This window comes from Vicugna pacos, chromosome 17, assembly GCF_048564905.1.
Source record: "Vicugna pacos chromosome 17, VicPac4, whole genome shotgun sequence".
Classification (NCBI taxonomy): domain Eukaryota; kingdom Metazoa; phylum Chordata; class Mammalia; order Artiodactyla; family Camelidae; genus Vicugna; species Vicugna pacos.
Window position 1 is genome coordinate 19,684,718 of NC_133003.1, and position 15,551 is coordinate 19,700,268.

The 15,551-nt window shown below is 46.8% G+C and overlaps 1 protein-coding gene across 2 annotated transcripts in view; it reads right to left on the minus strand.

Moving 5' to 3' along the window:
* The window catches only part of LRRC2 (leucine rich repeat containing 2), a 67,098-nt gene extending 66,363 nt beyond the window's left edge, over positions 1–735 (minus strand). The window contains exon 1 of one of the 2 annotated variants that reach the window (XM_072941130.1): positions 272–735. The gene's annotated coding sequence lies outside the window, so the exon portion shown is untranslated. The remainder of the gene's footprint in view (positions 1–271) is intronic. The other variant, XM_072941129.1, reaches the window with a different exon arrangement.
* Positions 736–15,551: the final 14,816 nt, after the last annotated feature.

Sequence of the window (15,551 nt, forward strand, 5' to 3'; positions counted from 1 at the left end):
GACCACTTCCACATCCCACCCAGAGGGAAGATGATAAAGGAAGAACAGGCAGCAGGCCCTTTGACAAAGGCGTCCTCAGCATAGTCTGCGGCTCCTTCAGAGGAGAGGGCCCTCTCCAGTTCTGGTTGCTTCCAGGAGCCTCTGCGTCTCCTGGCAGACCCGGCCAGCTTCACCCACTAGGTCAACTCTAATCAAGGGGGAAAAAAGGGGGCGGGGGGGGAATGAAAGCAGAAGAGGTGTTATCGAACACAAGTTCCCATGCCCAACTCACCGTGAGGCCAAAAAACAGCGAAACGTCGGAGTTCAGAGCGGAGAAAGGTTTACTGCAGCACGGAGCAAGGCGAAATAATGGCTCCTGCCCCCAAAAAACCCTCAACTCCCTGAAGGCTTTCAGCTGAGCTTTTTTAAAGACTAGCTGAGGGCGGGGCATCCCAGGTCTGTGATCAGCTGTGCACAATTTTCAGATTGATTGATGGTGATCCATCCTTAGGCACCAGATGATCTCTGTGCTCATGATCATCAAGTAGTTAATTTCTTCCATTTGGTGGTGATTTTTAGCATCTGAAAAACTCAGGAAACATGTATGAGATACTATTATCTGGGTCCTTCAGAGAGGAGCTGCAGCAGAGGATATAGGGGCTGTCCCAGGAAGGCTCCTTAAGGGTCTCGCTGGGTTACAGAGGGAGCTCACATTCTTCTCCTAAGTGATATAGGACTTGGAGGTCCCACAATTATTTCTTATGCTGACTGTGTGATGTAAATTAACCCTTCACAGATAAGTTCCAGTTGCATAGGGAGCTCTCCACGCACTAGGAATCAAAAGACAAGTGAGGAATTACCTGATTCTAAATCACTCAGTTTTGTTTTTAATTGGAAAAGGAAAAAAAAAAGCTAAGAACTATAGACTAGATAAATCAGAATGTAATCAATATCGATCAGAGAAATTGACATCAACTATTTTAGGATTTACCAGACTAGCCCATCAAAACAAAGCCCATGTGTTATGAAAAGAAAACCAAATCTTGTTTGGTATTGTGAAAAGTGAGATGTTCATTTTTCTGTAGTACTTGGAGATAGTTGGATAAAAGGTGATTCCCCCTCTAATGTGTGTCCTGGAACCATTGGTTGTAGAAATGCTTCAGTTACAAAAGCGTCCACAGCTCGCCCAGACAGAAGACGACCTCAGATAAGACCCTTTGCAAAAGATCCTTCCCTTAAAGCTTAAGGTTCTCTCTCTGCTCACAGTTGCTGACAGTGAACACCACCTACCCTTGGACTTAGCTTCATCTCAGTCAGCACAGGCATAGCTTAGCCAAGGGTCTTTGTTGCCCCAAGTCCAAGACTCCTCCCTCCCTGGGCAGAGGAAGGAGGAGGGAAGTCCACAAAGGGAGATAAGGCCAATTGCTCTGCAACTCCATGAGTCCCATAAAGCCCCAAGTGAGAAGCATCAGATGATGGCAACTGGGGATGTGCCCTCCTCACGTACCTTCTGGCACAATCCCTGTCTTTCCCTCCAGCCTGAGAAACACATGGAAGTTCATTCTTTTCTCTGCCAGAGTGACTGAAGGCAGCTCACTCTGAATTCACTTGTGTCTCATCTCGCTTCTTATGTGAGGGAATAACAGCTGCCTGGGTCAGGGAGGGTGGGGTGGGGGGAGTAAATTAGGAGTTAAGGATTAGCAGATACAAACTACTATGTATAAAATAGATAAACAAGGTCCTGCAGTTATAGCATAGGGAACTATATTCAATATCTTATAATAGGCTGTAAGGAAAAAGAATATGTATGTATATATGTATGACTGAATTACTATGCTGTACACCAGAAACTAACACAACATCGCAAATCAACTATTCTTCAATTTTAAAAAAGCTCAATTTTTGCTGCACCTAGAAATCAAACAAAAAGTTTCTAAGACAAAAAACAAACAAACAAACAAAACTCAGCTGCCCAGTGTATCCAGGGCCCACAACTACACCTAGTGTGCAGAATTGGAAAGATTGGACCCTCCTCCCAGATGGCCATGCTCCCCGAGTCCTCAGCCTCCTTCCAACCTGAAACTGCTGGGTGGGCAGAGCTGACTGCTGTTCTTTGCAATGGCTGTGGCCTTTCCCCTGGCGTCTGTCAATCATTGGGGCAGGTACTCACTGGGAAGTGAGTTGTCCCAACTTTCCACTTAGAAATGGCCAAAAGTAAATTGGGAGTTTGAGATTTGCAGATACTACTATATATAAAATAGATAAACAATAAGTTTCTTCTGTATAGCACAGGGAAATGTGTCTTGTAATAACCAATAATGAAAAAGAGTGTGGAAACAAGTATGTGTATGTATACGTATGACTGAAGCAGTGTGCTGTACACCAGAAATTGACACAACATTGTAAACTGACTATAGTTCAGTTTAAAAAAAAAAGAGAGATGGCTGAAAGGAGGCTCAGAGCTCGATATATACACATATGCACCCATTCAACATGTTTCTGGAGCTCATGCAGCAGCTCAGATCATTTTTATTGAAGGGCCAGGAACCCTTGGACCTGGAGGAAGCCAAGTGAGCCCTTTCCTGGCACATGGGGGGAAATCTCCTTCTTGGGTGGGGCCTCTGCTGGGAAGAGGAGTGGTGAGAAAGATGGGCCTTTAAAGAGGACTGAGAAGAGCAGGAAACCGCAGATGCACCTTCTCAGGCTGCCAAGAGCCGGCTGGCCAAACCTTGGTTTCTTTCCCAACACAGAGGGTTTGGACTCCCACAGCCTAAAAGGAAATTTCAGCCCCACCCATTGCTAGCAAGTCACCTAAAGGCCTGTGCTGCTGGCAGAATGAAGGTGCGGGCAGGCTGTTCATCACCGTCCCTGCCAGCATTGGTGCCGACATGGGAGTGGGGCTCCAGAAAAGTTTTGGAAGGGAGAGGGGGGCAGTCCTCCCACTGTGCTTCCCAGTAATCAGCTCCCTCCCTGTAAGGCTCTTCCCACCATTTCCCCTGGGCTGCCTCATACAGTGTGTGCTCAACGCCCCTCACCAATCACTGCTGAGCACGGGCCCCAGTTCTAAAGCAATGGCTTTAGAAATTGGGCAGATTAGGTTCTCGTGTAAATGGATTATTAAGAGGGTTATATTCCTCTCTTCTTTCCTTCCCTTTATTTATTTATTCTTCTGCAGTCATTCTAGCAAAACATTTCAGAGTCCCACCCTGACACAGTAGTGCTGAGTAACTTGAGTTCACACCTCAGGGCAGCTCACCAGTTCCCAGGGCCCTTCAAGGGCCATGGCGGGAGGTGGCCAGGCTCACCCAAGCCTTTCTGTGCCCGGCCTCTGCCTTGGGAGATATTTGGATTAAAAACCAGTAGATGATTCCCCCAGAATGTCAGGGGTAGCTCACTCTTCATTGTTCTTGCCTTAAAACAATGTTTGCTCCTGCCCAAGCCGGCAGCCCCAGCAGGTAGAGGGGTTCATCCTTCCCCAAGGTGAAGGTGAAGACCAGGCCAGTCTCCTGGCTCCCAGGCTGGAGGCAGGAGGAGCAGCAGCCGTCTGGGGCTCCGCTCTCTGCCCCAAGCTAGCCTCTTCCGACCTGCCAGGACAGCAGCCCTGTGACCAGGAGTCTGAAAGCTCAGCAATTCCTTCCCTGAACTCAGCCCCCAACTGTGGGCTCCCCAACTTTGACGTGAATGGGATGTCCCCTCAGTAAGGGCTCGCCCTCACCATTTGGGGCCCCACTGAGAGCTCTTCTTCTTAGAGAAGCTGGCCGCTCTGAGGTCACCCCTCCCAGGTACCCTCCATTACAAGGTGTTTTTTGCCCTGGTGTTGGCTCATTGTCATCATATTTACTTGCATGTTGTCTCTGTCCCTCCACAGGCACAGGGATTTGAGCTCCATGAGGCTGAGGTCCCCTGTGCTTTGTTCACTGATATATCTAGAAAATGCTCAGCACATAGCAGTAGAACTGAGCAGGGCATTCCCAGGACAGATCCCCCCGTGTCCTCCTCCTATCTCTTGTTTGTAGTAAAACTTTAGCCTCCCAGGCCTTCCCCAAGTTCCAAAGAGTACATTTAATTGGAGAAGTGGGAAAATGCAGAAACAAAGGAAAACAAAATAATAATAGTTTAGCCGTTAAACAAAATCAAGGACATTTAGCTCTTTCTCAAGGGTTATAGATAATATTCTTAGCCAAACCCTTTGAGCTGTTTTGCAGATACTGAAAGCTCCACCAGCAGTTCATTATACACTGCCCACAAGCCCGAAGACCAGTTGGAACCAGAAGGTTGATGCTGTTGACTCCCGATTACCTTACCACCAACCAATCAGAAGAACGCCCACGAGCCGATCATGCACCCTGCAACCCTCTCCTTCCTTCACTCTGTCTTTAAAAACCTTTCCCTGAAAGCCACCCAGGAACTGGAGTTTTTGAAGCACTGGCTGCCCGAATGCCTCGCCTAATGCCCTTCACCACAGTCCAGAGATGGCAGACTGATTGGCTTTACTGCATGTGGCCGAGAGGACACAGTTCAGTAACAGTAGGTGACAAACAAATCCTTGAAAGTAAGTGAAGGAGCCCTGCCTTGTATTGTTACATTGAAAGGTTTTGAGAATAGATAAACAAGATTATATGGTATAGCACAGGGAAATACAAGATCTGGTGGTGGCTCACAGCAAGAAAAAATGTGATAATAGATATATGTATGTTCATGTATAACTGAAAAATTGTGCTCTACACTGGAATTTGACACCACATTGTAAAATGACTATAACTCAATAAAAAAAAGTTTTAAAAAAAGGTTTTGGGTTTAGGGCTCTTCTTTAACCAGGCTTTCGGCCGTTTATTCAGCTACATTATAAAACTGTTAGAGCTGCAGCCCCCACCGGAGCCCCCATCTGAAGGGGGAGGCAGGTGACCTAAACTCACACACAGAGTCACCCGTTACCTTTCTTCCAGCTGATGTCATGACGACAGTACAGCAATGACTGGCACATGCCAAGTCCCGTGGGACCCAGGAGCGGCCAGGACCAGGCACAGGTGAGGGGCAGTGAGCAGGGCCTGGAGCACAGTGACCGCCGGGCTTCCAGGGCTCGGCTCCGCCTGCTGCTTCGGAGCCGAGGGACTGCGGGTGACTGCTGGAGGCGCTGCTCTCAGCTGCAGAGGGGAGAGAAAACGTGCCCGGCGGGGCCTGCGTGAGGCTGAGACCCGGGTGGAAAGTGGCTGGAGTTGCCATCGGCCCTCAGGAAGCCAGCTGTCCTTGTCTTTATCTTCACCGCACAGAAAACCAGTCTTTACTAGGCAAATGCCAAGAATAAAATGTGTCGCATCACGAATATATAATTTGGGTGTACTGCCAAAGAGGCATCCCGTCACAAGGGGCCAGGCAGTGGTGACTGGATTAGAGTTTCAAGTGTGTACTGCTTGTATGGAAACTTTCTTAACAAGGCAAACCACCGCTAGAAGCTCTGAACCACGGAGGGGCTCACTGTGAAGGAAACCCAGTGGCTCTATGACTGTGGGTGGACATTAACTGTCTAAATCTCACGTTCCTTGTCTCCACACCAGGGTTAGTATCAACACCCATGATCCAAAGATCGTTGTGGGGATGAGAGAGAGCGGGCAGGGGCCCTGCTGGATGGAGTCCTGCATCCAGAAAGGACACAATGCCTCATGCAGAGCCAGGACTCAGGACAGTGCGGGCAGGGACTGCATGCCCAGCAACGCCCAGGACCCACCTCCAACACAAGAAATGTGGGGGCGGGAGGAAGTGACTCAAAACCAAAAAAAGGGTTCATGTCCCCTCTGTCCCTCCCTGGCCATGAGGCCCCGGGGCACATCACGTCACTTCTCAGTTTCTTACCAGCGAATTGAGACTGGCTGACACATGGGCTCCAAACTCTGTGGCTCTGATTTTTCGCGTTTCTCAAAGCATTTGGAACTCGGTGCAAGATGGTTTCAGATTTGTCGCCTAAAAGCGCAAAGCCCACACCTTCCCAGACGACGGCCACAGACCTTTCTCCTACCTCTCCTGGAGTTCTTGAACCTGACTGTTTTCTCGAAGCTTCTCAAGGCTTTTTTCTCCCTGTTTCCTTCCTGACTTCTTAGGCTGCTCACTTTTTCTCCTTACTGTGCTTTTCCCAAGCTCACATGTTAGCACCTTCACAGCCCCAACTCCTCTGGTTGGAATTTTCCATCTGTATTACACTTTCCCCCTCATTTTCAGAGCGAGATGGAGAAGCTGCTCTCACCTTTAAGATGCTGTCTCAGCTCTTCGACTGCTCCTTGTTCTCCAAATGCCTGGCATTCGGACCAACCTCAAGGAGTCTCTGGCTCATGCCGACTCCATTACGAGGTGTTGTAAAATATGAACTAGAAGGGCCTGAGCCCACCCAACCAGTCACCAAGCGGTGGCCCCTGATGGCTGATGTGGGCTCCGCTGGGATGGCCCCCTGCCCCCATCTCAGCATAAGGGGCGCAGGGCATATGCAGGGAGAGACACAGAGGTCCGGAGATTCAGTGAGGTGGGGCGCACGGAGGGTAAGATGTACGGGCTTTAAATACCTCCTCCCTACCCTGGGGCTCTCCTGACCCATCTGAGCATCCTCACTTGCCACAGAGCCCAGGCTTCAGGAATTTTTAACCAATTACCTTTCATGGGGAGGTTGGTCTCCAGCTCTTTACTGTCTCTGCAAAGATCATCCTTATGCCCATATATTTGTACACTTGTGTAATTGCTAATTGCTTTAGTGGAATTGTAAAATTATGATACAAACTACCAAATTATCCTTAAAAAAATATATATATATATTTTTAAATTCTAAAAGTAGGCCCTCATAAGCTTGTGGTGAGAATAAGTCAGGACAACCTGACACGATTGCCTCCAACTGACCTGGGCTACACTTTGAATTTATCCCCCCGAGAAGAATTGCACGTGTGCACAAAGGTGTACAGATAAGGGTGGCATAACTCGTAAAGGCAACATTCTAGAAACAACTAAAGGCCTATCTATAAGGGAATGATTAAACAAGAATGGTGCATCCGTAACAAGGTAGATAGCCCATCTGAACACGCACCTGTTAAAATGACGAATCTGTGCATGAATCTATATGCACAGACCTGGAAAGAATTTAAAGTTGAAGCATGCATGTAGAACATTGCACTTATATTTAAAAAGCCACATGTCTTATTTCTACATAGATCTGTATTCGTACCTAGAAAAATGACTGGGAGACACATCAAACTCGGGAGTGGCTGTACCCAAAAAGGCAAGTGAGACTGAGTCAGGGTGATAGGATATGGTGCTGAAGGGAGGTGTTCGTGTCTAATTCTAGGTGTCTCTGTGTTCTTGCAACTTTTTATGCCAAAAACAAGAAAACAAACAAACAAAGAACTCATCTATTACTTATTATAAAAGTAAAGCAACTCATGAATCCTCATACATTAGCATAATAGGATAAGTTCTAAGTGTACATTTCCACCAAATGACTCTGAAAGTGCCCGTTTACCTACATCATCTCCACACTGGGCATCAGCACTTTTATTCGTCAGCAAATGCTTCAGACTACTATTCCATTACTATTGTCATTAGCGTTGTTTGAAAATGACGCTGAACATCTTTTTCTGTGTTTATTGGCTACCAGTATTTCTCCTTCTAAGACGGCCTCTTTGTGTCCTTTGCCTAATTTTGGATTAGACCGTTATCTCTTAAGGATTCACATTAACCTTCCGTCTGTGTATACATAGCCGACAGGCCTGCGTGGTTTTTCTATTGGCTTTTTTCCCCCACAACATAGTGTAATAGAACAAATACTGCTCACTGCATGAACTGGGGCAACTCATTTAACCCCTCTGGTTCTTAATGTTCTCAAAATAGCGTCCAGTACATTCATCTACTGTGGGCCTACTCTGCTGGGAACTTTGCCAGAAAACTTGTGCATACGTGATCCCACTTGATGCTTTTCACCATAGTGTTGGGTAACTTCACAAAGACATTGAGACTCAGAGAGGGTGACTAACCTGCCCAAGGCCACACAGCCCATAGGTGAGGACAGATTCCAACACCGACTCCACATTCCAGGCCCTTAAATCCCATGCTACACTGTAACTCTCCATCCCTAGCCCCATCTCATCCCAAAAATGTGGGTTTGGATCAAATTAAATCTAAGGTCACTGACTTTCTTTAAGCTAACATTTACTAGTGAAAAAAAAAAATGCTTGCTATATGCAAAGCATTTAGGTGCCCGGGGCAAATACACCAGGATGCACAGGACATAACCCCCACAGACAATGGTGCCCATAGCCTGGGGTGTGAAGAGACAACTAAACAAAGGGAAAAAGCACAGAACAGGAGGTGCTAAGCATGGAGCAGCTGGAAATAGTCAAGTTCACCACTCAAATCCGAAACAATAGTGTTATCACTCTGTGGGGTATGAATCCCCATTTTATGCAGCAGGTCACATCTCATCACTACAGTGAGCAGATCACTGACAGGAAATCCTGGAGAGCACAGGGTCCTGACTGGGTGGACGGAGGCCCTTGGGTCCAACTGCTGGCATCCCCGCTGTGCAGAGGCAGCCCTGGCTGGATGCTCACTCGTGAGCAACAGCAGCACTGCAGACACCAGGCATCAGCTCATCGCCACCTGCACATGTGTTCTCACCCACCCGTGTGATGGGGGGAGTGGAGGAGGAGTCCTGTCCCGCTGTCACCAGCCTGTCCCCTTCTCCACGCAGCCTGCCTCGGGGCTGGTCAGAGAGCTGCTCTGTGGGCCACCTCTGCCCTTCCTGAGCTGTACCCTTGAAACATAAGGACATGCTTAGCCAGACGTGCCTGGATGCAGCAGCCTCACTGACAGTGTCTGGAAAGACCCCAAAAAGTCCTTGCCCCAAATAATCTTCCTCACTGCACTGCTGGAAAATCTTCCCCCGTTCTCATTTTTCTTCAGAGAATGACAGGGAAGACTCCGGTGAAAATGCTGGTGTAATCCAGGCAGCTCACTCCCAGGCATCCCCCGCTCGGCCAAGCAGGAACGGTTTATCCAAAGGTAATGGAATATGGATCAGATTCATAAGGGAGTGGAAAAGGTCAGGCTGAGAGAGACACAAGCCCAGGGCCTGTTGATTCTGCAGCTCTTATCTTTTGCAAAGCACGATTCTAAAGAGGTTCTTAAAGATAAATCTCCAGGGGAACAAATTCATGCATCACAAAGTGGTCCCGTGGGCTGATCACACCGTGACACTAGAAGCCTCTGGAGAGAAGCTTCCATCAGAGTTTGCCAAGACTATCTCCCAGAGAAACTCAAGTTCCTGGCTCGGGGCTTGGGGTGTCAGTTGGGGTATGCGGCGGGCAAGGGTCTTGGAAGACAGGGCCTGTGCGTCGGTGATTCTTACTAATTTTACACTCTTTCTGACTATGAAACAATGGGATAACTAATACGTCACGTGTAAAGCATTGTGAGCTCTTGGAGGGAATGGAGCTCACTTTATGTTAACAGGAAAGTTTGGTGCTACCAGACCCTCTCAGTCTTTCCTCATCCAATCACCTTATGCCAGAAAAGCAGCTGAATGAAGGCTAGAAACACCATGCAGCCCATATAAATACCTCCAGTGTTGAAAAACCCACACTAGTAAGAAGTTGGTATCAGCTAAAGAAATGAGTTGGCTCTCTGATTTCTGTCTTATTGACCTTGAACTTGCCTATAAAAGGCCTAACGTTGTTGAGGGGCAGCACTTGCAGCTCAGTGTTGAATGAAGAATCTTCCTCTAATGAGGGGCTCCTCAGAGCCCCATCACAAAGGGCAGAGACGGCCCTTCCCGGGGCTCTGCCACTTCCTCAGTCTGGGTGCAGGCGTGTGTCCTGCCAGCCCTCTTTTGACCAACGACTCATAAGCTCTTCACTTCCACTCAGCCCCCAAGCTTAATAAAGCAGCCCCACCGTTATAAATGGGGTGCCTCACAAAGTCTCATTTGTGAATGTGCTGCCTGGATCAGGTCCCCACCTGCCTGGAGCTCAAGGACTCTCGGTGGCTAGGATTCCTGGTGTGCAGACTGGTCTCATTAGCCAGGTTCTCTGTGGCCCATTTGGAGCAGGGTTATCTTCTGCAGGAGAGCCCTGCTTTCATGCTCTTTATTTCGCTCTCTCCTTACCCACCCCCACACACATCTAATAGCTCAGCTCTCAGAGCCAACAGTGTGCACTGTGCTGCAGGCAAACATCTCAAGATCCAATGGGCCTTGGCAACACCTGGAATTTCCCTTCGCCATTTCGGGACAACCCACGGTCAAAAACTGAATCAGCATAAATCCCTTATTTCTAAGAAAGGAGAAAGAAGACTCTAGGATGACAGCAATATCAACAGTAACAGAAGCAACGATGTCTCCATCCGTCAGGGTCTCCTCTGGCCCTGGGAGGAGCGAAGCAGCTGTATTTTCCAAATGCTCTGCCTGGTGGGCATCGCATAGCTTCTCCTTGGGCTGTGGCCCCTTCTTCTCTCCTGTCCTCCAAGGCCTGTTTCAGCCCCACGGTCTTGCAGCTGCCCTAATCGGTCAGGCTGAGCTCAAGGAGGGAGTTGTCGAAACCTTCAACTCAGAAAATGTCCCATTTCCGGGGGTAGGGTATAGCTCAGTGGCAGACCACATGCCCAACATGCACAAGGTCCTGGGTTCAATCCCCAATACTGCTATTAAAAATAAATAAATGAACTTAATTACCACCCCCCAAAATAAAAATAAAGTAAAATTTAGAAAATGTCCCGTTTCCCCTGCAGTGGACTGTCTTAGGAACAGACTGACTAGAAAGCACCCAGGCAGCATCAGTTCAGCAGTGTCCCCACAATTCACTGTAGGAAGCCCAAGACCCAGGTGCCGAGAGGACTCCTTCGCTGCAACAAGCACACCCAGCACCCGGCTCTCGGTGTATCAACACCTTTCTCCACGATGAGGAACCAGGGCTCCAAAGAGAAATGGCTAATTCCAGGGCTGGGGCAGGAAAGGGACAAGATGAGCCTGGAACATCTTGCACCAGAAAGTAAGGAGGTGTTCGAAGAAGGATGGGGACCTGTCACAGAAGCCAGCCTGAAGTGGCTTCCCCTGGCCACATCTGCAACAACTGGGGCATCAGAATTAACAAAGGTAGTAACGGGCTGTGATCCATTGAATGAAATAATAATCTCTGAGTCCATACTGACAACACACAGACCAATAGACTGATAGGTAGTTGAGAAGAGCAGGCTCCTCTCTACTGTGGAATGACATCTAATGGATGCAGAAGGAAGGACGGAAATAGAAAATTACATTTGCAACCATCATAATAAAAAATGTTGCAGGCAGGAGTCACAGGCGGATGCCAAAACTGGAGGCTGAAAGTTTCATGAGCAACAAGATATTGACATAGTCTCATATTAGCTCCCCACAAAATACTTCTTAATTATGAAGGGAGAAATAACTTGACAGTGGCTAAAGCTGGCAGACACCACCTTAATCAATGATGGACATCGACACCACCAACACTGGAACAAATGGTTATCTGTGCCCCCTGCTAGGATGCCCTGAGCGGGAAATGTCACTTCAGGGGTGCTGATGCCAAAAATCCATAATCTGACTCTAACGATGACAAGCCGTCAAACAAAACCGAGTTAAGGGGTCTTCTACAAAATACTGGCCTATAATATTAAAAACTGTCAGTGTCATGAAAGACCTAAATAAGTAAATAAACAAAAAGGTCAAGGAAGTGTTCCAAATGAATGGAGACTAAAGAGACGTGACAAGTGACTGCAACATATGATCTGGGATTGGTTCCTGACAGGGGTGTACGGGAGTGAGGGTGGGGAACTGCTATAAGTTGCACTGAGAAAATTTGAAAAACGTGTATATTAGGTAACAATTGTTAAATTTCCTAACACCACTATATGGTGTTTATGTAAGTGAACGTCCTTGTTCTTAGGAAATGCACGCTGAAATACGCAGCATTTAGGAGGAAGAAGGCATGATGCTTGCAACTTACTTTCAAACAGTTCAGAAAGGACATGATAGATGGATGGACAGGTAGACAGATAAACAGAGAGGGTGCCAGGTGTAGAAAGAGAGATGCAAGAAATGCTACAGCAAATGTGGCTAAATTAACATTTGGTTACTCTTGGTGAAGGATATGGAATTCTTTGTACTATTCTTAAAACTTTTCTGTTAAATGAGAAGTTATTTTAAAACAAAAAAAATTTTTAAACAAAGAAAAGCATGAAAAGTGAAAAGGAAGATACTAAAATATATATATATATATATGCAGGATGGGAATATAATATGGTACAGCCACTCTGGAAGGTAGTCTGGCCGTTTCCTAGAAACCTAAACATGTACTTACCCTGTGACCCAGCAGTTGAACTCAGGTTTTCAGTTTCATTCCGGAGAATGAAAACTTCTGTTCACAAAAAGCCTGTACATGGATGTTCATAGAAGCTTTATGTGTAGTAGCCCAAAACTGGAAACAACCAAAACAGCTTTCAGTAGGTAAATAAAGAAACCGGTGCATTCACATCACGGAGTACTACTCAGCCAAACAAAGGAACAAACTACTGATACACAAAATCGTTTAAATGGATCTCAAGGAAATCAGGCTGAGTGCAAAAAGCCAATCTCAAAAGGTTACCTACTGCATGATTCCATTTATATACATTCTTGAAAGGACAAAACTGCAGAGGTGAAGAAGAAATTAGTGGTTGCCAGAGGTTGTGGGTGGAAGGAAGGAGGGATGTGGCTATGATCATAAAAGGACAATACAAAGGATCCTTATGATGAAACAGGTTTGTATCTTGACTGTGATGTGGACACACAAATCTACGAATGATAGAGCTGAATAGAGCTACACCCCCACCCCCACCCCTACATACACACACAAGTGCACATGACCCTGGTGAAACTTGAACAAGCTCTGTGGATGGTCCCCACGTCAGTCTCCTGCTTTTGCAATTGTGCTATAGTTATGCAAGATGCTAACTCGGGGGGGAACTGGATGTAGGATGCACAGGACCACCCTGTACATTTCTTTGCAACTCTCTGTGAAAATCTAATTATTCCAAAATAAGAAGTTCAAACCAAGAAAACAGCAAGCCCCAGACAGAGATTGTGTGGGCTGCCCTGCTAACACTGCCGTGACCCCTGCTCCCAAGAGATGTCCCCTGGGGAGTCTGGCCCGAGTGCTGTCCTCCCTTCTCACTTTGTCTGGCAGCCCCCACAGCTTTGCATGAAGTCTTGACCCCGTTTCCCATGTAACTTACCCCTGGGGCACTGATGACGGAAGCACAGGGCAGAGACCCATAGGAGTCTGGGTGTGACAGTTAAGCATGGGGTCAACTCTCCGTGCTTAAGAGCACACTGGGTTAAGGGTTTTGAAGTTAGAATGCTTGGGTTCAAACCCCGATCTGTCACTTAGTATCGATAAGAGCTCAGATAAGATGTTTACCTTTCTGTGCCTCTGTTTTCTCATCCATGAAACAAGGGGCGTGTTAGTCCCCGATCATAGGTGTACGATGTATGTGTACATATACAGCTTACAATAGTGTCAGACACCTAGAAAGAGTTCATAAATGTTAGCTGTTACTTCAAATACCATTTACCACCATTATATCTCTCTACAGGTCTGATCATCCCTGTTTTACAATGGAGAGGCTGAGACTTAGCAAAACAAATTAACTAGTGTGGGCCAACTAGTGACAGAGCTGAGATCCAAACCCCGAGCCTCAAAGTGTATGTCCTTTCCAGTATGCTTGTCTCAGTCAGTGAGTGTGGAAGCCTCACCAGAAAGAGGAGGGGGAAAACAATTCAGAAGGCAGAGAAAAGGAGAAAGAATAGATTATATTTTAGGAAGAAAGATGAGAAAGGACATCTCAGCTGACTCAGATTATAAAGGAAATTTACGTTCTCACTTGTTCTGAGTCCTAAGGTTGGGAGCCTCTGGGGTTGGTGAATTCAGTGGCTCAGCAATTTCCTCGCTCACACAGGTCTGTCTTTTGACTCTATGTTGGCCGTTCAAAATTCAGTGGAATCAGGAAAATCATAAATGTTTGTCCTTTAAAGTAAACAAATTATGGAGGCCGTGAAATTCCATGCTAGGGGATTAAGTAGGTCTGCAGATCACTTGTAAGCCCAGGAGGAGTAGCGCCCTTCAGAAGCTTAGTTTGATAAGTTTTTTCTTAAAGGATTTGCTAACGGCGTCAATAAAGTTGGAGGAACCTCTTGTAACCAAAAAGCCTTTCCCAGCATTTAGCAGGCTGGTGAGAAAAAAAAAAAAATCTTTCAAGATAATATTTCACCTATTAAATATTGTTCCACTGTGGATTTCTTTTCAAGATGAAAGCGGTATTAAAAACTTTCAGGGGAAATATTTCGGTCGGTTTTTTTTAATCCTATCCTTTCTGTTTGCATATAACATGTATCAGCAGAAAAACACTAAAAGCAAAATGGGTATCTTTACCTTTACGTGTAGTCCGGCAGTATCAGTGTTGCTCTTGCTACCATTTTGAATAAATGATGCTTTGAGGAGTGGCTTCCAAATCTACGCCTCTCTTACCTCAGTGGAAAAGCCCCCACTGCGTGATCTGGCTCTGCTATTCCGTTAGGCATTCACATTAAGAGGGGAAAGGCTATTAAAATACCCCTGCAGATTCAATGTCAGCTATTCCATCTTGCTTCACTGCCCTCGGACTTTGCGATGGAGTGTTTGGGCTTTGACACTGAAACTCTGTAACTAAGTTATAAGCAGGCTTGTTAGTGGCCCAGCAGGGTTTAATGATGACCTGACTGTTCTCAGACAGGCACCAGCCCAGATGTCAAACCCAAGAACACAATATGCTCCTTGAAATGACTTGAAGGTCCCTCTCAACTGAGAAGCCTTTCTCGGTTTAATGCCCGATGGTCACTGGTGTCTGGTTCCTGCTCTCGCTGAGGGAGAACTAAGCAGACTGCGAAATGTCATCACCAAGACCCACGTGTAGATTAGCAGCTCCAAAGAGCAACACGCCTCTCTAAGTCATCCTGTAAAGTGACCCCAAAGTGTGACTTGTCACACCATCCCGGGCTCGTTTATACTCTGAAGGGCAGCTCTGCCTGATGGACAGCAGGTTCAAGCTCATGGATAATCCAGAGCATATTCTGAACAATGACTTTGGTTCCAGCCAAGTCACGGGCCCTGCAGGGTCTGCCCAAGCAGAAGCTCACCTGCCCTGGGGTGGGTAGAGGGCATAGGTCATGGGGACTATTTTCCACCAGGAAGGAGATCACCATGTCCCTGGAATGAGATCTTTGTGATTCTGCTACTAATTTGGTGCCTGTAATCTTGAAAGGCTGAGGCATTTCTGAAACTCCTCCACCCTGCATATAAAGGGCTGAGGCCCTAAGGTTTCAGGACCAGGCTGTGGGCTTTGCAAACCTCAGAGTTGCAATACTCACCCTCCTTTACATCATATCAAGACAGCAGCTGATTCATCACAAAGGTAAACATGCTGAACTTGAGTGGGCCTGGGATGGAAGCTCATCTTGCTCTTCTCAGGGGAAGTGAATGGATAGACTCTTTGTAACTCTGTCTTTTTCAGCC